The sequence below is a fragment of the Budorcas taxicolor genome, chromosome 1 (assembly GCF_023091745.1).
Source record: "Budorcas taxicolor isolate Tak-1 chromosome 1, Takin1.1, whole genome shotgun sequence".
In the NCBI taxonomy this organism is placed as follows: Eukaryota; Metazoa; Chordata; class Mammalia; order Artiodactyla; family Bovidae; genus Budorcas; species Budorcas taxicolor.
Window position 1 is genome coordinate 162,393,805 of NC_068910.1, and position 25,838 is coordinate 162,419,642.

Sequence of the window (25,838 nt, forward strand, 5' to 3'; positions counted from 1 at the left end):
AATTTACTCAAACTCATGTCCATTGAGTTGGTGATGCCATCCAACTGTCTCATCCTCTGTCGTCCCCTTTGCCTCCTGCCTTCAATCTTTCCCAGCATCAGGGTCTTTTCAAATGAGTCAGTTCTTCACATCAGGTGGCCAAAGTATTGGAGCTTCAGCTTCAACATCAGTCCTTCCAATGAATATTCAGAACTGATTTCCTTTAGGATGGACTGGTTGGATCTCCTTGCAGTCCAAGGGACTCTCAAGAGTCTTTTTCAACACCACAGTTCAAAAACATCAGTTCTTTGGCACTCAGCTCTCTTTATCGTCCAACTCTCACATCCATACATGACCACTGGAAAAACCATAGCCTTGACTAGAGGGACCTTAGTTGGCAAAGTAATGTCTCTGCTTTTTAATATACTGGGTTGGTCATAACTTTTCTTCCAAGAAACATGGAAGGACATGTTATGCATAATATAAAATGTTAGGTGACATCTTAGGCATAATGTAAAATGCATTAAGTATATAAGTGCTCTGTCACCCAAAGTGTGAGAGAGAAAAGTGTCATAGGACACATTTGAAAGATGACACATCCAACTGAATAAACGTTGAGCAAATGTACATATTCAATAGATTTCATTATCTGCAGGTCAAGGGGTAAATGTACACTGCAGAGTGAGAGAGCTGGGGGAGTTGTAAGGTTTGATAAGGGAACCTTGAGGAGAAGTCACCATCTGACTATAGATTAGTCAGGAAAGTTTGAGGAGAAGGAGGTAGATTCCAGCGTACCATATGAATGATGGCCTGCAACACATATGGCACACTAGGATTAGGGAGACCATTCCTGGAGAGAGAGGGAATAGCTAGGATGAAACTCTGGCCTCAACCAAAAGTGCAAGTCTAGGCAGATGGTACCGAGTGATCTGGGCTGCACCTGCCTCCAAAGCAACAATTTTAATGTTTAGCGTGTATTTAAAGTCTTGCAAGATCCCATTGCCAAAATACCTGACTCTACAGAGCTCTCTGTTTTGCCTGAACTTCACCTAAGATCGTTTTCATTTCTCTCTTGCTTGGCATTATGTCTCTCTAAATTTTTTCCTTCAGATTGCCCACATCCAATTGCATTCATTAGAACTTCACTAAATGCCAGGTTTCCCATGGTTTTCTTAATTCCCTTTTGAATTTTTTTGAGTCAAACCTAGATCTTGTTAAAAAACCCTCCCACTGTGTCTTCTGTTACTAAAAAGTAATTAAATAAAAAGTGAGGTTTGGATTCATCTATCATTTAATTTGAAATTACATATGAATATAGAGAGGAAAAGTGACTTTGAAAGATCAATTCTCAAATTTTGATTTAAGAACTGTGTTATTAGCTGAAATAATATGAACTGAGTCCATTCTTTTGACCTTTGCAAAGTCTAACCTAGTCAATTATTGCAGCAGAGCAGGGAACCAAAGAACAGCTTTGAATCGGTCAGACCCAAACTGATTTAAGTTTGCATGTGGTTAAATAGACATTAGTTGAAAATAATTAATGCTGTCTTTGACCTTTGAAATGAGGAAGGACATTTGTGGTCCGCCCCCTGACTCCCTCTCCATACATGTGAATCTACTTAAGTCATTTCAGTGCTTAAAATAAAGAACATTTTAGTATGCCTTCATATTAAACATCTTAAATAACACAAGCAAAGTTGTATTCTTCCCAAATGGATGCTGTCAACAACTTTCCCTTGGATATTTAGAGCTTTCATTTTTCACAGCTCACCAAGCTGACTTTTGAAAACATGCATATATTGAGAGTATGTTTTATGAAATGACCACTAATCAAATCTCTTTAGCACAGTTTGGCAAGATTCCTCCTGGGGAGTGTTATAAGAAGATCATTGATGTTTCCCCTTTCATATTTTATTAAGATGTGGAAATGGATGTAGCAGTGTTGTTGTGTATGTCAAATATATAGTGTTTAAGGGAGCAATTCCTAAAGTGCATCACAATGTTGGCTACCAGAAAAAAGAATGACGTGTTCTTTCCCCCCTTTCCTCCCATCATTTTTCCTTCTCTACCAGTTACCACTGCAATATGAACTAGGAGGCCCCCACCATCACAAATCCACTCTGCTATTGCTGGGGTAGGGACAGAAGGGAAAGAATAGAAATATCACCAAAGCAGGCTCTAAACAAGTGGTAACCTATAATGTAGTCTTCACTTCACTGTCCCTATTTCTAAAATGAAATTTTAGTTCAGGTATATTTGGAGGAGGGGTAGTTAAAAACTGTATACTTTGTTTTGCCAAATAGCACAATTTTAAATGAACAAATAAAAGACAGGTACAGTTACACAGGAGATGTGTAAGAGGTAGGCATATAGTGTTGTAGTGTCAGTCTCTCAGTTGTGTTACCCCATGGACTGTAGCCCACCTGGCTCCTCTGTCCATGGAATTCTCTGGGCAATAATACTGGAGTGGGTTGCCATTCTTTTATCCAAGGAATCTTCCTGACCCAGGGATCAAACCTGGGTCTCCTGCATTGCAGGCAGATTCTTCACTGTCTGAGCCGCCAGGGAAGCCCAGGCAGATAGGAGACCATCAATAAATAAGTAGTGAACAAATGAATAAACAAACTGCACCTGAGCCTTTATACATATCACCCCAGTTCCCGCTTCTTTATTGAGAAAACTTTTGTTTGTCCACTGGGTTTCCATTTAATTGTTACTTCATAGAAAAAACTCCCCTGACTGTTCTTCACAGATTAAATTATGTTCCAACATTTGTTACCATAGCACACTAAAGTCCTACCTATCTTTTATGAGATTTTATTGGGATTTAGTGTTCAGAGCCTACCTCTGCTGCTGCCCAGGCCTGTTATGTGTAGTGTGCTGTCCCCACTTCCCAGTACAGTAATTGGTGAAAAGGCAGTTGAACCTGGAAAGGTCAGGAGGAAGAATGGCCAGGAAGTAGATTTCTACTGGAAGGAGCAAAAAAGAAATGAACACGGTGTTAGGTCTGCAAAGTAAGATGAGTCCATCATAAGGGGAGAAATTAGATAAAGGAAGAGATGCTTGGAATAGAATAAGGGGAAGAGAGAAAAGACTTGGCAATGGGACCTTCACGCCATGCCAAATTATGGGTGAAGTTGTGGCACCAAAATAGGGGGCGGAAGTATGAGAACAAAAAGACAAGGAAAGAATTCCAGCAATAGTAACCAGAATTTAAAATTAAACAGCATTTATAACAAGGAAGATTCCATCTACCTAGTTTTATTTATGACCTTCCCCTTGCCCTCCCTCACCCCACCCCCACCAGGAAAGGAGAGAGCAATGTGAAGTGACAATTTGATATAATGATTAAATTTAAGATATGCATTTTCCTCCAAAGTAAAACTATATTTTGTGATAAATAAGTATGAAATATTTGAATCTTTTTAATATGGAAGGCATTTATTGTTATGAATTGGTCCCACCAGCTTGACATCATCTTTTACTATCATAAGTAGTTTATATATTTTTAAATCATTTTTTAGCATTCATACACATATATTTTCAAGTTTAATTTAATATTGGTGAATAAAATCTATGTTTTAGGATTTCCATGAATACATGCTCTTTATATCATTTTGCACAAAGGATGTATGATTTGGGATTTGTTTGAACAAATCTGCCATTCCCAGAGATAGGCTTTACCACAGACTTTTTACTCTACGTCCAATTAGAAAACTATAGCTCATAAGAAATGTCATAGAAAGATCAATGATAAATCAAATGCATGTCATAATATTACATTGTTACCTCCTCTGGGTTGTAGGGAGGCAAAATGTAATGTCATCTATGGCACAGCGCCAAATCATGGGTTTTACAAAGGGGTAGTCATTTTCAGAACTCTTTAACCCTTAGTCTTTAGTGAACTTACTACTTCACAAACCTAAATTGTCATCTTCTTAGTTTCCACACATAAAATGAGCACATAGAACCTCATCCCTCTGCAAATCCATTTGTCTTTCTGTAGGTGATTCTCAGGAGCACCTGTATGAATAGAGAATTTATGATGCAAATTCTAGTTTTTGTGACTAACTGTGGCTCATCTAGCTTTGAAAGCACACGATCTGTGATGGTCACTGACAGTCTGATTGGAATCGCCTGTGCTGAGACACAGGGTGACAGTTCAGAACTGCCAGGAAATCTATCTTGCAACCTAGGAAGCCTCGGGGGTGAACAGACACCATTTGAAGTGGACTGGGACCTACTGGCAACTCTGTTCACTTATGATATTATAGATCACACACTGGGGCTTCCAGGGGGCGCTCTCAGTAAAGGACCACCTGCCAGTGCAGGAAACCTAGGAGATGAAGGTTCGATCCCTGGGTTGGGAAGATAAAACCTGGAGGAGGGCATGGCAACCCACTCCGGTATTCTTGCCTGGAGAATCCCATGGACAGAGGAGCCTGGCAAGCTTCAGTCCATAGGGTCCCAAAGAGTCGGACATGACTGAAGCGACTGAGCAAGCCTGCAAGTATACATTGCACTTTACTTAAAGTGTAACATTCCTCAATTTTGTTTCTGCCCTCCTTACCACTGAAGCATGATCCTTGTTATCAAAACTTCCCAATAAGTGCTATAATTCCAAAAGGAAAAAAATGGTTATTATGTGTGCTAAACAGAAATGAAAATGAGACCATGTTCATATCAAAGCTTTATGAAAATTTGAGGCATTCTTAGGAAATGAGGGGTGTATGGGTGTGTGTGTGTGTGTGTTTATATTTATGACCAAACATTTTGTGTCTCTAACAACTCTATTTTTCAAATTAAGGTTATTGTTTTTAAATTTTTCTTTTCTTTTACTGAGAAAATGATATGTTAGGACATATGATACCTGAGAATTGGGAAGGAAACAGAACTTATGAACATCAAGTGAGATATAGTTATAAAATGCCATCTCATGTAGGTCAGTCATGTTTAAAATTATGTTTCCTTTAGCGAAGAATGTACCCACTGATAAGCTATCTCAGATAATCAATGGGTACAACTTCCTCTGAGCTCTGCTCATGCTGAATCCCTATAGTTAGTAGTAATAGGAGAGAAGGAAGTTGAAATACTCTTCTACTTGATAGCTATAGAATCCTAGCTAAGTACAAGGTTTAGCCAGAGAGCATATTGGTTTCAGCAGACTATGGTAAAGTTAATTAAGGATGATTAATGGAGCATTTTCCTTCCAATGATATCTGTGACAGAACAAAGCTGTCTGAGGCTTGTCAAGCAGAATTTGAGTTGAATGAGTATTTATGTGATCAAATCTGAAGGCTGCCTCTTGACAAAGCGAGGATTCATCAATCAATTGCTCTGGTTTGCAGTGGTGGGAAATTGGTCTATTCCAGTAGGTTCTGCTTCTATCCCCCATTTTTTTTCATTCAATCATCCCTCAGGCTACAATGCATCTTTAGCTTTTACCTCTGGCCACCTTAAGGGCTATCAGGAAAAAGTAACGGCAAGAGGGGAAACATCTATTATGATGGTTATTTCTCAGCCGAACTCATGCAATTGATTTCTTTAAAGCAGAGGGTTATAAAGTGACACAGGGCAGTGCAAGGAATTAATTGGCATTAATAAAAGTTATTTTATAGCCTGACGAGAAATGATTGTGGGCTTAGTCAAAAACTATCTATCACATAAACTGTAGCCTTTTTGTGCTTGTATCTTTTTTCCTTATAAAATTGTAAGCCATTTCTTATGCTTCTGTAAAGAGGCCTGGCGTGCTGCGATTCATGGGGTCGCAAAGAGTCGGACACGACTGAGCGACTGAACTGAACTGAACTGAACTGAAAGTCACTTAAGTCTACGAATAAAGAACAAACAGCTTATACTTCAGGATTTTTATTTTAGCTGTATTGATCACAATCTGCAGTGGTCAGATTTGGATTCTCCACATAATGGCCACTCGCCCTGCAAGGAAAGACATGCCTGGCCAGATTTACCTGGGCAGCAGTTTCATTTTCATACAGGATATGCAGAGTCTTGTCTAATTACAATGGAACAGTGACAGTGCAGAGATGTGAACAGGGATTAACTGAAACAGTGATATTTATTTCGCAAGGTTAAATTTGTGCCAGTGATTTCCCATGCCTTATATGATTTGATGCTCTCAAAAAGTTTATGCAAACAGACAAGCTATAAGGATTCTATAAGAAAGAGCTTCCCCGGTGGCTCAGCAGCAAAGAATCCACCTGCAAGGCATGAGATGCACAGGAGATGTGGGTTTGATCCCTGGATCAGAAAGATCTCCTGCAGAAAGAAATGGCAACCTATGCCAGTGTTCTTGCCTGGGGAACCCCATGGACAGAGAAGCCTGCTGGGCTTCAGTCCCTGAAGTCTCAAAAGAGTCAGACACAACCTTGCGACTCAACAACAACAAGGGAGCTGTCGGGCTTCCCTCATGGCTCAGTGGTAAAGAATCCACCTGCCAGTGCAGGAGATATGTTCGATCCCTGGGTTGGGAAGATCCCCTGGAGAAGGAAATGGCAACCCACTCCAGTATTCTTGTCTGAGAAATCCCACAGGCAGAGGAGCATGGAGGGCTACAGTTCATGGGATTGTAAAAGAGTTGGACATGACTTAGTGACTAAACAGCAACAAGGATTCCTATTAAATAGATGTGGAAATTGAGGTTGAAAGAGTTTTCATAACTTGGAGACTGATGGCTGTATGTGGCTGAGATGAAACATGGATTCAATTTCCGGAACTCCCACCATTTTCTTATCTTTTGTGGACTATGATCTTTTGGGGTCATGGTATTGCCTATTTGCTGTCTTAAATGATGGCGCAGAATTTGAAGTCTGAATCTAACTGTAATCATATGAGTTTGTAGTGGTCAAAGCCACTTGAGCAAGTTCAGTCTGATAGTATGTTACTGTATTTTGATATGCTATTTGATATTATGATACTATATGTAATTCTAAAGTGGAATAACTGCAACTGGGAATAGACTATTCCTGGCACAGATAAGCACAGGACTTCTGGTAATTTCAGGAGTAACACCCAAATTTCCTATAGTCCCTTCATGGTGTCAGCATGAGAAACACACACACACACACACACACACACACACACAGAGCTTCTCCGAAGGGTAACCCCAGCAACTCCTGAGGCATATTATTCAGAAGAAAAAAATACATACACACATGTGCATACCTATTGTTGTTGTTATTTACTGAGATGTTTATAAAGAGGCGGTTTTGAGGATTTGGTTTTTAAATAGCAGAGAAGATAATTTCTTGGTTATTTATCAGCAAATTTCATTTGTTTCCAGTTCATGCTTGCTCATCTTGAAATGTTCGATATAAAAAGCTACCATCTCACCACAATTGGGAAGCACATATAAATGAACGTACAGAAAAATTTATGTTTAGTTTTTTGTACGTGTTGGGATCATTTACTAATACCAGATTAGTAACTGGGTGGGGAGGAGCTTTGTTTCCTTTGTTATATATTTTCAAAGTGCAAATAAGGAAAATAATATTAAAATGATGCCACTGGATTAGATCTATTTCAAATACAAGTTGTACATACACACATATGCTGTTTAGTTTTTTATGCCTAAACTATAACGAGTTTAGATTTGCAAAATCTTTTTGAAATGAGTGATTAACATTCCAAAAATTTAAGATAAGCCTTAACTTTTCCACCCTGTTATCTTTACATTAACTATTTTATTATTTAGTATTTTTCTATTTTTTGTTATACTTTTTTTGGCCACACTGCATGGCATGCAAGATCTTAATTCCCTGCCAGGAATTGAACCCATATCTCCTGCACTGAAAGTCTGGAGTCTTAATCAATGGACCACCAGGGAAGTTGCTAGTATTTTTATTCAGATGTTTTTCTGTGAAAATATTGAAGAGTCTTTTGCTTTCATTTGTTTGCCTTTTTCACATATTTTTGTGTGATAATATGAAAGACCTATTTTGTGTTTCTAAACATTTTTTAGATTATTAATTCTTCCTTCCATAAACGTCTTAAGATGTGAAAACTTATTTATGTTAGCTTTAGAGGGAAAATCCAAAGAGCAGCGAGGGTTAATCCAAAGACAACAGCATACTATTTTGCCTTTTTGCACTTCTTTTTCTTGGGGATGGTCTTGATCACTGCCTCCTGTACAGTGTCACAAACCTCTGTTCATAGTTCTTCAGGCACTCTGTTTTTAGTGTTTTAAGGACCTTCCATAGTGTTCTCCATAGTGGCTGTACCAATTTACATTCTAAACAACAGTGTAGGAAGGTTCCCTTTTCTCCATACCCTCTCTAGCATTTATTGTTTGTAAATCTTTTGATGATGGCCATTCTGATTTGCATTTCTTTAACAATTAGTAATGCTGCACATCTTTTCTTGTGTTTTTTGCCATCTCTATGTCTTTGTTATAGAACTCTCTATTTAGATCTTCACATATTTTGATTTTTTTCTGATTTTTTTAATATTCAGTTGCATTGGCTGTTCATATATTTTGGAGATTAATTCCATGTGTTTGCTTCATTTGCACATATTTTCTCCTATTCTGAGGATGGTTGTTTTGTTTATGGTCTCCTTTGCTGTGCAAAAACTTTTAAGATTAATTAGATCCCATTATTTTGGTTTTATTTTCATTACTTTAGGAGGTGGATCAAAGAATAGGTTGCTGTGATTTATGACAAAGAGTATCCCATCTATGTTTTCCTCAGAGTTTTATAGTGTCCAGCCTTACTTGAAAGTCTGTAATCCATTTTGAGTTTATTTTTGTGTATGGTGTTAAAGAGTGTCCTAATTTCATTGTTTCATGTGTATCTGATGCTGTATAGTGGCCATGGTGGTTTTACAGAGGGAGCAGAGAATCATCTGGCTTTGAGAGCCTGGCATGTGAGAAATTTTAAATCAATGTTCCCTGTGGCTAGAAAACCTTGCCATGTCAACAGCTAATACATATATATATATATATATATATATATATGTATATGTATATGTATATATATGACAGTTGTACTTCTATTTCCACTGATAAATGAAAAACAATAAATTGTATGTAAGATAGGAATGCATCTGGAAACTTGTCCCACTCCATGGGCATAGCTTTATTGAGGTATACCTAGTTGATTCATTGGAAAAGTCCCTGATGCTGAGAAAGATTGAAGGCAAAAGAAGGGGGCAGCAGAGGATGAGATTGTTAGGTAGCATACCTGACTCAATGGACATGAATTTGAGGAAACTCCCATGGAGAGTGAAGGTGGGAAGCCTGACATGATGCAGTCCATGGGGTCACAAAGAGTCAGGCATGACTTAGCAACTGAAGAACAACCATTGACTAATAAAACTGCATTTAAAGATTAAAAAAAAAAGACAATAGCATAAAGCACTGGCCTCCTCAGTCCTTAGTTTATTCTCTCATTTGATGATGTCCTCAATCCCAAGGATGTCCAGCAAATGCGGACTAGATAACTATTTATTTCTCTGTTACGTGCACTGTATTTCTAAGAATACTCATGAGCAGTAGCTTTATGGGTAATCATATCATGGTCTGAACTTACAAGGAAAAATAGCCCTATGTCTGCATCATTTGAACTATGATTGTCAAGTCCTTCTCCGTTCAGTGTTTAGGTAATTCATTGTTTTAGACATAAGTGCAGTTTAGTCACATTTATTAAATTCTAAAAATTAATTTCAACATATACTTCTGACCTGGTGAAGGAATCTACTAGACAGGTTCTGTATTTCATGGTCTTTCTACCCCAGGCCTATTCCCCTTCTCAGGTTTCCATTATTTTGATATGACCCCCTCCCTCCTTTATGACTGAATAGAAATAGGACAATTTCCAGATTGATATTGAGCCATTGATTGTCCTTGTTTGCATTCTTTGAGCTCCAGTATCCAACAGAGTTCAATGATAAACATGAACAAACAAGATATCACTTTCATATCTTGAATGAGTGCATATGTCATTTTCCAAATTAAGAGTATGTTCTTGTTGTTGTTGTTGTTTAGTTGCTAAGTCATGTCAGACTCTTTTGAAGCCCATGGACAGTAGCCCACCAGGCTCCTCTGTCCATGGGATTTCAAGCAAGAATACTGGAGTGGGTCACCATTTCCTACTACAGGAGACCTTCTCAACCCAGGGATTGAACCTACAGGTTGCTTGGCAGGTAGATTCTTTATTACTGAGCCACCTGGGAAGCCAAGTAAGAGTATTCAGGGTGGGTTTTGCAGCAGGTTTTGTGAAATGTTGGTATTTACACCATCTGTATGTATGAAAGCACTCCTGATTAGAGTAGACATTGGTTATTCAACGGGCATTGTTAACTTGGTGAGCTGGACCAGTTTGAACCAGTTTGAACTCTCTTGATTGATACTACATTAGATCCAAAGCAAATATGACAACATCCTGCTTTGTCAACTGACAATTTAAAAATGAAAAAGAGGGATTTCCCTGGTGGTGCAGGGACTGAGGCTCCATGATCCAATACAAGGGACTTGGGTTGGATCCTTGGTCAGGGAAGGAACTATATCCCACACGTTCCAACTGAGACTTGGTACAGCCAAATAAATAAACAAATGTGTATGTTTTTTAAAAATGAAAAGGAGTGTCTATGCATACTTTTTGATCCTTTTACGACAGTGTCTACATTTTTAATAACATTTTCAACTGGGTTAATTATAGGATAATAGAACTGAGAAAACGTCATAATTTTCATCATATGGAAAGCACAGAAGTATAGGTAAAAGAATTTTGATGAAAAATTATTTGAAATTTTGAAAATGCTAAGAAAATTTTCTCAAAGAAAAAAATTAAACATAATATATATGAATATAAATGTGTGCGTGCATGCCAAGTCATTTCAGTTGTTTCCAACTCTTTATGACTCTATGGATTGTAGCCCACCAGCCTCCTCTGTCCATGGTATTCTCCAGGCAAGAATACTGGAGTGGGTTGCCGTGCCATCCTCCAGGGGATCTTCTGACCCAGGGATTAAATCCATGTCTCTCACCTCTCCTGCATTGGTAGGTGGGTTCTTTACCACTAGTGCTACCTGATAACCCCATGACTATTTATATAGAACTATATAAAAAGGAATATACAATATATTTCTTAAAAATATTGGTAGCTATATCTGAATAGTGTCATGTATGTTATATTCTGCATCACTACCTTGAACTATTAGACATATTTTACAAGATTATAATTAAGAGGTATGGGCTCTGTTTTTCCAGTTCAATATTTCTAGAAAAAATCTTAAGCAAGAAATAAACGAATGTTTAAAACATGGGTTCTCAGTGAAAAAGTTGAGACTTCATTCCAGGCCTGCAGTAAATTGTTGGCTGAGATCTCGAACTTTATACCCAGAGTTTTGCATTTTTAGATTTACTTAGTGGCTGAAGAGTCTAATAAGTAAAACATTTTATTCTGAGGCCAGAGAGAACCTGCAAAGATTACAGTTATTTGATGCCATTGAAATAGCACTTACAGACTTATTCTGTCTACCTTAATCTTTAACCCCAACACACATACATTCTCTCCCAATTTTTCTGAGCAATTCAATTTATATACAGTGTAAAAAAAAATCCCAACAAATCAAATTGTGGTGATCTTGCTCCTTTTTCTCATTTTTTTGTGTGATGTGTCAAGGATATCTTTTCCTCTCTTTTTTCTCCTTCTCTTCCCCCTTTCACGAACTGTCTCCCTACCTTCTCCCACCACCTGAAACAAAACCACCCCAATATATTACTCACGATATCACCTCTAGCCTCTAAGACAGAACACTGCTTTCCTCCATTTTGTCGGGTCAATCCTACTTTCCTTTAGGTTTTAACTTAGACCTGGCCTTATCTTGAAAATCATACATGTTCTCCTGGCCCTTTGCCTTCCACTCCCACTCCTGGTTCAGGCAGGCACTCTTTTTATCTGCATCCTTAGACCTGGCAGTGCCTGTTTACGTGTCTTTAGCTGCCCGCAGACTGGACGCTTAGTGAAGCCCAGATCTATAGCTGCTGGTTCATGGTCCCCTGTCCTGGCATGAAATAAGAGCTCAACAAATTACAAGGAATGAGAGAAAGCAAAGAAAGACGGGAGAAAGGAACAATGACATTTTATAGAAAAAGTATTTTAAGGACTCTCTCAGATGCAGCTTCAGTTGGAGCACAGCTACCTGCCAGGAGTCTGTAGTAAAGGTGGGTGAGGAGCTAGCACTCCAGATGGGAACAGGCGCTCCTATTTAGAGGCTGAAACGGTGCGTTAAGTCATAGACTTATTTGTAAAATCAGCCACTTTCACACTAGATTTGGCTCCCTAGTGAGGTGGATTTATGGGCTTTCCAGGTGGCGCTAGTGGTAAAGAACCCACCTGCCAATGCAGGAGACATAAGAGATGTGGGTTCTGTCTGTGGGTTGGGAAGATCCCCTGGAGGAGGGCTTGGCAACCCACTCCAGTATCCTTGCCTGGAAAATCCCATGGACAGAGGAGCTTGGCAAGCTGCAGTCCGTAGGATCGCAAAGAGTCGAACACGACTGAAGCGACCTGGCATGCACACAGGGTGGATTTACACTGACACCAACATAATTGGTTTCAGGGCCCTCTCGCCAGCTAGTAGGATGGTCATTTTCACTGGTTTTGCCCCCATACCCTTTATCACTGGCCGTCTTCAAACCATGGGCTATGAACCTGGGATGCTAATCTACTCCTAAATTCGTTTGAGTTAAATTCTTTACCCTTGTTTCTAAATTGGTTGAGGTACTATGGTTAAGAGAAATGGCACCTGTTTAGAAATCAAAACCTCTGTTCAAATCTTGGCTCTATCATGTATGAACTTGTGACCTTGGGCAAGTCATTTATCCGAATTGTACTTTCCTCATCTGTACAATTGCTGGCCCATGTTCAGATTATGTGAAAATACACTGCAAACTCTAAGCACCACTGAGGTCACAAATTGATGCAAATTGGCAACAGGGTCATGGACCCCAGATTGTCCATCCGGCACGATATTGAGTTTCCTCTACCATGAGAAATAGATTCTAGTTTAGGAGGCTTTACTTAATTCTGGGATTATAAAATGGGATTCAGAATGTGAGGGGAGGCTGTCTATATAAAGAGATAGTCATAAGTGCCCTTTCTTGTTTTGAGTACCTCTGGAAAAAGCCTCTTGCTTTATTGTTTGCTACTCTACGAATTTATCCAGATTTTTAAAATACCTTGAGTCCCGAATGTTTAGATTTAGATTATATTTATATTATGGTTGAACACCATTCTTTCCTTGCCTAGATATGTGAATACTATTTTTGTGTGCAAGTAAGCTTAAAAATTGACTGTCTAAATATTTAACCAGAGTTATTTTAAAAGAATTTCATTATTTATCTTCTTTATGATTTATATTATCACATTCTGTGTCTGTAGTTATGGTTTATCATAAGCAGCCCATCTGCTACAACAGCCAAATTGGAACATTCATATAAGATGAGTTCAGATATCATAAACATGACAAGAGATGGATTACATTTAGTCTTTCTCCATGTTTAACCAATTTAATTTGTTTCCTATGCAGAAGAGGCTCTAAATTTACTTAATATATGTTAGCACTTAGGAACATAGTTAGAAACAAGGCGAAGGTCTTAACCTATTCGTAAATAAATGAGAAGATTCCTGTCGGAGTGAAAGAGAGAGAGAGAATTTATGTCAAACAATCAGGAATTTAATACATAGTGGTCTTTTAGGATGTCCAGTTTGTGTACATACTCTTAAGGCGTGATTACGAATAACTTCACTTCCTATAAACAATGTGACTGGAGAAATTACTCACAGATACAACAAAAAGGGGAAGAAAGGTAAGACGTTTTAACTAAAGCCAATAAGTGAATTACTTTCCCTGAAAAGGTTAAAAATGGCAGATTTATTTTTCGTTGCCATAATATTTGTCTTTGTTGGGCCAGCTATCTGAGGTATTCTCCAGAAGATTCAGGGCTCACTGAGACGTCACCATACGACCCCAAGTTCAAAGTTACAGCAGAGTCCTGGAGGATTTTTCCCTTCTGCAGTTTGGGGACGCAAGGAGCCTTAAATGAAGGCTAAGTCTGTTGGCTGAATGAAAGTATTGATAGTGGGTAGGCAAAGCTTTCAGTGATTATACTGGATTTCCCTCTGCCCTTGGAAAAGGTCAAGTCGAGGACTTTTTAGTGCAAGCAAAAGAGTCATTCATTTTCCACTCTTTAGGTAAAGGACTTATGTCATATTATTAGTGAAAATGTGATTAACTGTTAAAGCAACATAGGTCTTAATGATCTATAAAGCCATTTCTCTCAAAGTTATGGATTCATGGCTCTGCAGCACTAAATATATGTTGTTCTAGGATCATACAAGTCATGAATACTAAGAATAAAAATAAACATATTTCTTTGATGATGATTTATTACCAAACAATTTGGAGCTAATACATTCACATTATAGGATGCAAATACAAATGTGACACAACCGAGTGGGCCTTTAAGATGAAGTGTCATTACTTCAGGAAATATGGGCAGAACCTCAACTTCATCACAGCCTTTGCAACATAATGCTTTGAGAGCCTGTGACTGATGTTTCAACTTGCAGCAGTTGGGTTCTTAAGTTCCCTACTTAATAAGAGAATGGTTTCATTCAGCCTCATTGATGACCTAAAAACCCACATGTAGGGATATTATATGCCATTGTGAATTAGAATTTGCAGTGACTAAATGGGGTTGGGTGGCTCCTTTCGGGTAAGACACTGAACTCACAGTGTTTGCGCAAAGCAGAGCCGTGGCGACAGGCTCAGCAACAGTGGCACCATGAAGCTCTGTCAGTGAGCGCGAGCAGCCATTCTCCCTCTGCGCAGGGTTCTCCAACCTCTGGGACCTAATGCCTGATGATCTGAGGTGGAGCTGATGTAATGATAATAGAGATAACGTGCACAATAAATATCATGAGCTCGAATCATTCGGAAACCATCCCTACCCCCACCCTTAGTCCATGGAAAAATTGTCTTCTGTGAAACCAGTCCCTGGTGCCCAAAAGGTTTGGGACTGCTGCACAGATCTCAGAAATACTCCTGTACTGGTGTTAGTATCTTGGTTACACATGGCAGTGATTTTTCCATACCAGGACAAAGCTATCCAGTTACTCCCAAATTACTCAGCAAAGTAAAAAGCTATACAGAAGCTGGACATGTGTGTGTCAAGTGGACTTTCTCTTCTTTAAGTCTCCACCTCTTCTCTTTCAAGGGTCACTATTTCCTACTTAACTCCTCATTCCTCTCATTCTTTCTTCTTTTTATTTTCTTAATTCCCCTCTTCTTTCCTTTCTTTTATTATTCTTCCCCCTCTCCTTCCCCCTGTTTCATCCCGTTTCTTGCTTTCCCTATCAGAGTGGGAGACAAGCTGACTTTAAGTATACTGATAGTTATATTCTCGGCACTGTCAAGACCTTGCTTAAAGAAAAGAGGTTTTCTGGTATCAAGAGAGAACCACATTCCTGAAAACTGCATATGTGACTCTCTTCCAATTCTTGTGTTGGTATTGCTGATTTCATTACTAGAATCTACATGGATCCATTATTTTCTTAGCAGTTTTTCAATGGATACTATATGAATAATAAGACAGTTAAAACAGTATTTGTGCAAAGGTCTTCAAAAAAATAGCTTAGCGAGTAGGAAGGAGGACAAAAGGAAGCAAAAGATGGAGTGAAGTATGCATTCTGTGAGCACTGAAGTCGGCTGTGTGGGTTAGACTGCCCCAGTGTGCGTCTAATTTATGTGGCTGATAACCCAGGTTAACAGAGACCCTGGCACTATTATGGAGGTAATATTTTCTCAAGGATGTACAGTCTTAAACAACTTCTTCCTGTATTAGGTTCATACATGCTTTTCTTTAACATAAAGCAGGTATGTCTGTTCTCTTGTTCCATTTCATTTTCTTGGAAAAATAAATTTATTGCAGGCCAGCTGAATGGAAATTCTGCTTACTGTTTACGACTGAAGTTGCTCTCCGCCTCTCCTGTATTACTCAGGGAATTAGTTCAATATAGAGTCTTATTCCACACCCATTCTTTATTTTTCCTCCTCTCCATCCTTCTTTTCAGAGTTCTGTTTCAAAACCTATATTGCCACAGAGCAGCTGGTAGCATTTAGCAACCACCTGCACAAGTAGTTCTGTTTCCAATGGAAGAAAATTTAGCTTACATAAGGCAAAAAACTGTAAGGTGTCGGCTTTTCCATTTTTATTTGTATTTGTGTACATTTTCTTACTCATTGATGAATGTTCTGCTAAGTGAAACTTAACTCCTTGGTTAAGAATGAGAAACAGTATGGTGTAGCAGTCATTTGTTTCAGTGGGGTTTGATTAAATTGAAACTCTGTCAGGAAGGTGAGAGGTTGATCATAGCCAGGAAGAGACTCTGAAAATCTGTAATTTCTTTGAAGGGTGAGAAGGCACCCTCTTGAATCGGAAACTTCTACCCCGATTTTCCAGGCAGTAGTCCCTACCGAAGACTATGACAAGCATCATGATGTGTGCTGGGTTCCCATGAAAGGCATTGTACAGTCAGACTTTTAATACCTAACAGTAAATAGATTACCTTCCTATTGCTTGGAAATAAGTTTAACTCTCTAAGTTTTTATTAAATGGTTCACATAACTATACACTGAATATTGATCGCAACTGCACTGGCAGTGACTAATGTGTCAAGTAGTGACTTTTCTTAAATCAAGGTAGCTATTCTGTAAATGAAACTCAGACCTAAAAGCTGACCATCTACAAATAATATCTGATGACTAACTTATGTAAAGCCAACAGCAGCTCATAAGTCATTTTTGCTGCTTACCCCTCTCATTTAACCCTCAGTCGCCATTTTTTTCTAGGTAGAGGAATTGAACTGGAGGAATGCTTTGTTATTTGGTCAAGGTCACTTAGGTGTAAGTGTAAACTCATCCAAACTTCTAGCATAGTCATCTTTTAAAGATAAAGTTCAGATAATATTGTTTTATTAAGGCTTAAAAGTTTTGGGCAGCCACGGAATGTAGTTATACAGTTATTTTATCTAAAAATATGAATCATGTATAAATGCTAGATTTCTTTTTGAATCTCATGGTAAGATGAAAAGGATCCTAGGAGTTTAGTGTGATATCATGGCTTTATAGATTAACAAACCAAAATGTATGACTAAGGTAAATTTCTAGTTAATGACAGTGCTGAGACTAGAAGCAAGTTAAATTCACTCTTTCATTTTTCCTTCCTTCCTCTTTTCCTCTTTATTTATTCATTCCTCTATCTCTTTATTCCTTTTTTCCCTTATTCTTCAACTATTCAAGCCCATAATCTGAGCCAGTTTCTATTCATCTAAGCTAAGAATGCAGATAATCCATAAGTAAGTCACACTCCTTCCCTGCCCTCAGGAGATCTGGTCCCTCAGAAGGAATGCAGCCTACTGAGCTGGTACCATGTTGTCATGGCAAAGATATAAGATATTAGGTATGGGTGATGCTTGAAAGGGACATGAAACCGTGTCTATAGGCAGTCAGAGAAGGTTTTCCTGAGGGAGGATGATTGACTTTGTTCCAATGAAGGGCAGTTAGATAGTAGTAGAAAAGAATATTCAGGTATCAGCCCAGAGGCCAGAGAAACCATGGTAGAGTCCGTGAACTATTATAAATTTAGTGTAAGTGTGAAAGCGTAGAGAGGGCAGTGAGAGGAGAGACTGAGTTGAACTCCTTTGAAAGATAAATTGACTTCAACAGACATTAGATGCTTGTACTACACTAAGAGCTATGAGGTTTATAAGATAATACTCTTTAATTATAATAGAATCATCTAGGATACTGAGTGATAGGATGATATGTCTCCAAACAAAGGATGTGTGTGTTGTCACTTCAGTCATGTCAAACTCTTTTGATCCCATGGACTGTAGCCCACCAGGCTCCTCTGTCCATAGGGATTCTCCAGACAAGAATACTGGAGTGAGTTGTCATGCCCTCCTCCAGGGGATCTTCCCAACCCAGGGATCAAACCCAGGTCTCCTGCATTGCAGGTGGATTCTTTACCATCTGAGCCACCAGGGAAGCCCAGATTATGAATTCTCTTGCTGTTCAGAGGAAAAAGTGGTCATGGTGGACTATGGTAAGCAAAGAAGGCTTCAAGGAAGATTTTGAAAGATAAATAGCATATCTTTAGATACCTTCTTATATTCCTCTTCTCCACTAACAAATAATCTTTACCATCCGTGTTTATTTCCTCAATTTCCATTTGGTCTTCATCTTACAGCAACCCATATTTCGCCTGTAGCACTTGAAAGGGTCAGTAGTGATCCTAACAGCCAAATCCAGGGTGTTTGTCAATCCTTGGTCCACTGTAACTTTCTTTCTCCAGACAATTCTTTCATTCTTGGACCCTATTCCTCCCCTGGCTTCTTGACCACCACTGACTTCTGGATTCCCTTCTAATTCTGTTCCTTTTCTCTGAGTCCTCTTTATCTTCCCCTTCGTAGACCTCAAGTGGTCCCCAGGGTCCAGATCTCAGTCCTTCTTTCTTCCTGTAGTCCTTGATTTTCCTGGATGATTGGCACCCAAGATTACATTGATTTGTCCACTAAGGAATCTCAAATTGTTATCTTAGGCTCCACACCTACAGTGCCAACATCTGGCTGAAGATCTTTATCTGAATGTCTTGCCCCCTTCAGATGAAGTGAACCCACCCTCCCTCCTCTTCTTCCTGTAGCACTTAATGGTTTCATCATCTGTCTTGTTTTTCAAGCTAGAACTTGGAAATCTGCCTTGGCTTCTTGCAGTTCATTTTCTTTTCACCATGTTCAATGATTTGCCAAATTTAATATTCTGTACTCCAGAGATATTTCTTGATTCTACCTGATCCTCTCAAATCACACCACCTTTCCCTTAATTCGGAGCTTTACCATCTATTGCAAAGACTGGTGTCCTTTTCATTCAAGATTATCCTTTCTAAACATCAACTATCAAAACTAAGATAGTCTTTTTTTTTAACTGGCGTATAGTTGTTTGCAATGTTGTGTTAGTGTGTGCTGTAGAGCAAGAGGAACCAGCCACATGTATACATAGATCCCCTCTTTTTTGGATTTCTGTCCCATTTAGGTCACTACAGACCACTGAGTAGGGTTCTCTGTACTATAATTTCTCCAAAGAAGACGTACAGATGGCCAGCAAACAGGTGAAAAGAGGATCACCATCACTAAGATAGTCTCTTATCGGATTAACGGGTTACTCTAAGATTCCGTCTGGGAATTAAACGTGTTCTGCAGTTAAAATCTTCCCCAAATTAGGAAACCAAACTCTGTAGTCTGATGGACGTAGCCCTTGGTGATTTTGTTCTGAACTCTCTCCCCTTGCTTTGGCGCTCCCACTAATCTTTGTTCACTCACAGTTCTCATGCTTGCGCTGTGCTCCACCACCACTCCTTGTCTTTGGTTATGCTGATCCCCGCCACCCCTCCACCTTGGAAATCTCCCATGTTTGCCCTCCGTTTTCTCTACCTGGCAAATTTCTGATGATTCAACTCAAATCTTGCTCTCACAGCTCACCCGAAGAGAGGAACCTGCAGAAAAGTATTCTTCACAAATCTCTCCTACAGTCTTTAGCACATCAGTTGCCTCCTCCTCCAGTTCACTTTCCCTATGGCAGAGAGTGAGTCCTACTTATATTTGTAGCCCAGCTTGCAGCCCAGCGTCTGTGTTCCAGGAAATGCTGCTCAGCTCGAGTGAACTCTGGCTGCTCCTCCTCCTCTTGTTGCTGCTACAATGGCAAAGCCAGAGGACATTTTTAGCCAAAAGAGTGAAATATGAAGGATGCTATATTTTAGGTGTTTAAGATGATTGATCTTAAGGATAAGTGCAGAACCGGTAAAAGAGAGGGGGAAGTCTGGAGTCAGGGTGATGTCTCACAGAGATTCTCAGAATAATAAGGTATGAGTTAGATTAAAATCTACCACCGATTCATTGCTGAATTGATGAGATGAGAGAATAAATCATAGAGCAGGGATGTTGAAGACCAAGTGTATTCATTTTCTTTAGTGATCCCAACTATGGCAGTGAGTGCCGTGGTCCATTCCCTCACACTGTGTATTCACTCCATCATTAACTGTTCTGTTCTACCTGGTCTGACCATCCCCATCATGTCTCTGGGGTGACAATAGCAATAGTAACAATGGGCCTTTGTTACTATTTGCCAAACACTGTGCCCTGCTCATCACTCACACTACGTATTGAGAGATAGTGAGATAGATACTATTGTGACCTTCATTTTTATTTTTTCCTAGTTTTAAAATTTTATTTATTTTTATTGAAGTATAGTTGATGGGCTTCCCTGATAGCTCAGTTGGTAAAAAAAAAAAATCCACCTGCAATGCAGGAGACCCTGGTTAAATCCCTGGGTCAGGAAGATCCTCTGGAGAAGGAATAGCCTACCCACTCCAGTATTCTTGGGCTTCCCTGGTGGCTCAGCTGGTAAAGAATCACCTGTGATGCAGGAGACCTGGGTTCGATCCCTGGGTTGGGAAGATCCCCCGAGAAGGGAAAGGCTACCTGCTCAAGTATTCTGGCCTGGAGAATTCTGTAGACTGTATAGTCCACTGGGTCACAAAGAGTGGGACACAACTGAGAGGCTTTCACATTCACTTTCATAGTTGATTTACAATGTTCTTTTAGTTTCAGGTGTGCAACAAAGTGATTCAGTTGTACATACATTTTTTTCCAGATTCTTTTCCCTTATAGATATTACAAGATATTGAGTATAGTTTCCTGTGCTATGCAGTAAGTTATGAGGATTATCTATTTCATATATAGTTGTGTAACTCAAATGGTAAAGAATCTGCCTGCAACACAGGAGACCCGGGTTCAATCCCTCGGTCAGGAAGATCCCCTGGAGAAAGGAATGGCAGTCCAGTCCAGTATTCTTGCCTGGGAATCCCATGGACAGAGGATCCTGGCAGGCTACTGTCCATAGGATCGCAAAGAGTCAGACACGACTGAGTAACTAACACTACTACTACACTACTAGTGTGTATATGTTTATTTTAAATTCCTAATTTATCCCTCCTCCCATTCCATTTGGTAACCATAAGTGTGTTTTCTATGTCTGTGGGTCTGTTTCTGTTTTGTATATAAATTCACTTTTATTATTTTTTAGATTCCACATATAAATGATATCATATAATATTTGTCTTTCTCTGTCTGGCTTCCTTCACATGTATGATAATCTCTATGTCCACCCATGTTGCTGAAAATGGCATTGTTTCATTCTTTTTTATGGTTGAGTAGCATTCTTGTGTGTGTGTGCGCGCGCACACGTGTGTGCGTGTACGTGCACGCGCATGCGTGCCACATCTTCTTTATCCATTTATCTGCCAATGAACGTTTAGCTTGTTTCCACATCTTGGCTATTGTAAATAGTGCTGTAATGAACATTATGGATCATGTATCTTTTCGGATTTTGGTTTTCTCGGGATATACTCAGAAGTGGGATTGCAGGATCATATGGTAACACTATTTTAGTGTTTAGATCCTCCATACGGTTCTCTATAGTGGTGGAACTAATTTACACCTCTACCAACAGTGCAGGAGGTTTCCTTTTTCTCCATTCTGTCTTCAGCATTTATTTATTTGTAGAGTTTTTGATAATGGCCATTCTGTTACCTTCACTTTACAGATGAGGACAGTGGGGCTCAGAGATTTTAATTAGTTCAAATAAAGCCTCTTAGCTGGGAAGTTGTGGACCTGGGGTAGGAACTCAAGTCTGTCTCACTCCAAATCCTGACCCCTATTCCACTCATTGCTCAATCTCAACAAACTCTGTTTAGCCAAATATTTTTGGATCAAATATGTGAAACTCACAGGTGTTCAGATAATATCCCCTTTTTAAATGTAAATCAAGGAAGTTAGAGTTCCAGAGAAATAAGTTCTCTAGATACCTGATGCTCACATCCTTGAGGTCTGTGCTGTGCTGTCTGTGCTGTGCTAAGTCGCTTCAATCTTGGCTAACTCTTTGCGACCCTGTGGACTATAGCCCACCAGGCTCTTCTGTCCCTGGGATTCTCTAGGCAAGAATACTGGAGTGGGTTGCCATGCCCTTCTCAGTGGCTTCTATGATGTTACCATAAAGTATGAAAACTTTTATGAAACCATTTAGTCCAGGAAACCAGATAGGCAATCCTATTGGATTCTTGTCCTAGAGCAAAGTAAATTGGCACTAAATGACTCTCTTTTAAGAAAAATGTATAAACTTTGGCATATGGGCTTAACTTCTGTGCTGTCCAAATTAAGGGCAATTTTCCTGCATGTTGCCAAGTCTCACGTCCAATGCTGACACTGGTAGTAGTCATGCAGATGCAACTTGCAACTTGCTTCACTGTTTTACACAAGTTGAAACTCTGACATTTTTCAGTGTCTTCCATGGACCTGGCATCAAAAGTAAGGATACTGTTATAAGATGCAGATTTCTGGACTCAATCTCAGATCTACTGATTTAGAACCTTTGGGGGTGAGGCTCGAGAATCTGCTTATTTTCATGAAGTCACAGCCACAAAGAAAAAGACTGGTGATTGCCCTTTGAATCGAGTGAGACCAGAAGTGCTAAGCATGGTCGTTAAAGTATGCAGACATTTAATAATAGCTGTTAGCCTTGGCAGCCCTATTTTATATTACACTCTGCCAAATGCCTTTCAGCTGGTGACCCTCTGCAGTAATTAATTGCAAGCATATCAGTTCTGTAAATGTTTAGACTCAATTCAAGCAGCTCTAGCACCTGCTTAAGTGATCCCTCTTCCTACCCTTTTTTATTTTTTGTTTAGCTTTGATTTGCATTTCTCATCTCCAAATACATATAAGTCATTTTCTAAGAGTCTTCTCTGAGCAGAAGTTCTACATGTATCTCATTTAATTCTTATAAGATCTGGCAGAGAAGACATTATCAGTCCCATTACCCAGCTGGGAAAGCTGAGATTTTGCTCCAGATCACAGAAACAGGGAGTTGGGACTAAAGTTTAAACCCATATCACCTGACTCCATAATCACATGACTCCATAAGCCTTTCTCCAGTATTCTGGTTGCTTCATCTTAGTTGGCTTCTTTCCTGATAGGTGCAGATATAGCTTCAGTTTAAACATCCTGTCCAGAACTAAATACTACTGTCATCAAGACTGTTCCTGTGACACAATGTTCTATATCTGCATTGAACAGTACAATTGGCACTGATACATGTGGCTATTGAACTATACGGCTGGTGTGACTAAGTGTAAAATTTTAAATTGAATTAGGCTTCCCTGATAGCTCAGACATTAAAGAATCCGCCTGCAGTGCAGGAGACCTGGGTTTGATTCCTGGGTTGGGAACATCCCTTGGAGAAGGGAATGGCTACCCACTCCAGTATTCTTGCTTGAAGAATTCCATGGACAGAGGAGGCTGGTGGGCTACAGTCCACAGAGCTGCAAAGAGTTGGACATGACTGAGCGAGTGACTTTTATCATGTTTAAATTTAAATAGCCACACATGGCTAATGGTCACAACATTGGACAGCATAGGCCTACACAGATCTACAAGAAGATGATGATTCCCAGTAGCTAAGGATTCAAGTCCAAAGGCAAATTGGCTCATTAGCCTGTGTGACTTTGTGCAAATTACTTGACAGCTGTGTTTTTCATTACTTTGAATATAAAATGATGATAATCATAGCATCTACCTCACAGGTTACTTGTGAGAATTACATGAGTAGTTTTATGTAAAGATAAGCACAATGCCCAGCACATAGTAAGTGCTCATCAATGTTAGTAGCTATGAGTTTACTTAGTATTATTAGCTCAACTTCCTAAATAATTTGAAGTTGCTCACTTTTCTTATGATACGAAATCTACTTAGAAGTGCTGACACCATGGGAGCTGCTTCACAAATATGTGTTGAATTAAAATTTTGAAATCTCTCAGATTTAGGACTTCAGATGCAGAGTCTTAGAAAATGCCTTCCCATCTTCAGATATACAATAAGAAAGTACAAATCTATTTGTTGGGTAAGACAAAAGGGAAGTAAAAAGGCTCTAATTCTTACTAAAAAGAAAATTCTCTCATCTCTTATCCCATGGGACTCATACCCATGATCTTAAAAAGATCAAGTTTGATATGTGTGAGGAGGTGATTAAGGGAAGGGTATTTTTAATAGGATATGTGATAAGCTGCAGGAAATAATTTCTCATCAGGCATACTATAAATTGGTCTTCAAGATTTTTATTAGCCAGTTAGTATTTTAGATAGATAAGTATCTTGTGCATCAAAAAACCCACACATACCTAAAGACACTTGTGCACCATATATAGTGTGTATATATATATATATCTGTGTATTTGTGTACAAATATTAATATTTACATTAAAATTAGATAGTAAAACCTTTTGCTTTAGTGGCAACTAAGTCTGGCCACAATAAATTGAACATTTGCACTACCTTGGCATGCCTTCACTCTATAAGGCCTTGTAAATTGCTATACAAATATTTTCTAAATTGAAATCCTATTAGATCTGAGGTTTAGAGTGCTGTAGATAGGAAAGAGAGGTAAATAATTGCCTTTTTATTTTGTGACCGTATTAGAAGTGCCTGACAATGGAAAAACTAGTAAAATTAAAAAGGAATTCCTGAAGTAAAACAACACACAGGCTCACAAATTGTCTTTCTGCTTCGTCTGCACTACGGAGCGATGTTGACTATATTCCCTACCTCTGTTTCGTAGGAAGCCACGCAGGCTGCAGAGCTGAGGCTGGGCTGGAGGCCTAGGCCAGAGACGGCATGGGGGTGGGGCTCAGGAGACACCATGCTGTCAGTGAGAACTCATGTCTGCTTGGCTGACAGCTTCAGGAGTTTCCAGGTACTTCCCTGATGGCTCAGTGGTAAAGAATCCACCTGCCAATGCAGGAGACAGGGGTTTGATCTCTGATCCAGGAAGATCCCACATGCCGCAGAGCAACTAAGCCTGTTCACTACAGCTACTGAGCCTGTGCTCCAGAGCCGGAGAGCTGCAGCTACTGCAGCTTCCCCACTTAGAACCTGAGCCCACCAACTGCAAAGAAGAGTAACCCCTGATCAACACACCTAGAGAAAGGCCCACATAGCAACAAAGATCCAGCACAGTCAAAAATAAATAAAATTATTTTTAAAAAGAGAGACCAATCGTACCACTGAAGAAAATAGACTATGTCCTTTTAAAAAGTTGAATTTGAAGAACTTTTTCAGGAAACCAGGAAACAGGAACTGAGGCCATTCTGAAGGGTTTTGCTGATCCTAGTTGGCAGGCTACACCTTTAAGAGCTGGTAAAAGGTGCCCAGCATAGATATTTTTCAGTTTCCTTTCAAGCAATTCTCTCCTTTTAAAACTTTCAGTGGCATGCCAGGGAGATGGCCCTGTGGGTACAGCCTGGTTTAACTGTTGACTTTGTGTTGATTTTATTATTCAAGTAGGCCCCACCTATTGTTTCGGAGGTCAACGAGCTTTTTCATTGCATTTTGTCTGAATTGCAGCCTCTGGTCAACCACACTCCTTAGGCAAACATTCTGTAGCAGCTGGGTTGGAAACTATCATTCCACACATCACAGCAAATCTCAGACAACTTGAGTTTAATTATTCCCTGTTGACTAGCTTTGCCATTACTAAAATCTCTTTTAACACACTGACATTGAGAGTGAAAGTGTAGGGTTTCTGAGCTCTCAGCACAATAGCTTTTGCATTAATATCTCATGGTTTATTTCATACAGCAAAGGCCTGTTGGTGGTGTCTAAAATTTGTTAAAACATAAATTGCAAAGAAAGGCAGGGCTAACATAATATGGCTATGTATAGTGAAGAGAAA

General features: G+C 39.3%; 1 protein-coding gene across 1 annotated transcript in view; it reads left to right on the forward strand.

The window, feature by feature from the left end:
• The window catches only part of MECOM (MDS1 and EVI1 complex locus), a 326,761-nt gene that overhangs the window by 198,353 nt on the left and 102,570 nt on the right, over window positions 1-25,838 (forward strand). The gene's annotated exons all lie outside the window — the stretch shown is intronic.